Here is a 1,335-nt window from a genome sequence, read left to right on the forward strand (position 1 = left end):
TGTAATATACAAGCTTGAATAATTTCAAATTAGTGGCGAGAAATTTAATTTGTGATCTACAAGTTTTTAGTTAGTGACGGGAAAATAGTTTCTATCAATTTTCAACGTTTTGGTTCTTCGTTCTTTAACATATTTATAAATCAAGCACCGAAGCACTCTTTTCATTCTTATTTCTTGGAATTAAATTTTTGCTTCCTAGAGCAGGCCATTACAATTACATACAATGCATTGCTTTTCCTATTGGTAGTCGTACTAATCTCAAAAAGGGTAATATATTGTGCAAAGCGAATATAATTTTACTCAAAAAGGGTAATATATTGTGCAAAGCGAATATAATTTTATTCAAAAAGGGTAATATATTGTGCAAAGCGAATATAATTTTATTAGTGAAAACATCACTATTCAGTATTTGGCATCAAAGTTTCTTGTAGTTCATTCATTGCTTGACCAATAGTGCTTCGATCTGTGTGGTTATTCTGCTTAAATGCATTTGCCTTAGCCATCTTTATTTTCTGATGTAGAATGTAAAGGCGAGGGTTGCTAGGTAGTCAATTCTCTTATATAATGAGGCTTTTCAAGGTTCGTACAATTTGAATTGCCTAGTTGTTTTTCTTCTTCAACAAACTCTGACCCTGACCTGTTATAATTTAAGATTGGATTGATGTTATCAATTGGAATTTAATTGCACACCAGTCAAATCCAATTAAACGATTGAATCAAATCAATTACCTTGTTTAACACATGCCCTTATAAACAAATATATTTATCTAATTTATTAGTGTGGGGATGTAGCTCAGATGGTAGAACGCTCGCTTAGCATGCGAGAGGTATGGGGATCGATGCCCCGCATCTCCAATTCTTGTAATATACAATCTTTAATAATTTCAAATTTGTGATGGGAAAAATAATTTGTAATCTACAAGCTTTACAAGTTTCAAATCAGTGACGTGAAATTTAATTAGTGATAGAAAATATTTCCTGACAATTTTAAACGTTTTGGTTTTTCGTTCTTTAACATATTTATTAATGGAAGCACAGAAATACTCTTTTCTTTCTTATTTCTTGGAATTAACTTTTTGTTTCCCAGAGCATGCCATTACAATTACATACAATGCATTGCTTTTCCTATTGGTAATCGTACTAATCTCAAAAAGGGTAATATATTGTGTAAAGCGAATATAATTTTATGAGTGAAAACATCACTATTCAGTATTTGGCATCAAAGTTTCTTGTAGTTCATTCATTGCTTGACCAATAGTACTTCGATCTGTGTGGTTATTCTGCTTAAATGCATTTGCCTTAGCCATCTTTATTTTCTGATGTAGAATGTAAAGG

Source organism: Ipomoea triloba, chromosome 13, assembly GCF_003576645.1.
Source record: "Ipomoea triloba cultivar NCNSP0323 chromosome 13, ASM357664v1".
In the NCBI taxonomy this organism is placed as follows: Eukaryota; Viridiplantae; Streptophyta; class Magnoliopsida; order Solanales; family Convolvulaceae; genus Ipomoea; species Ipomoea triloba.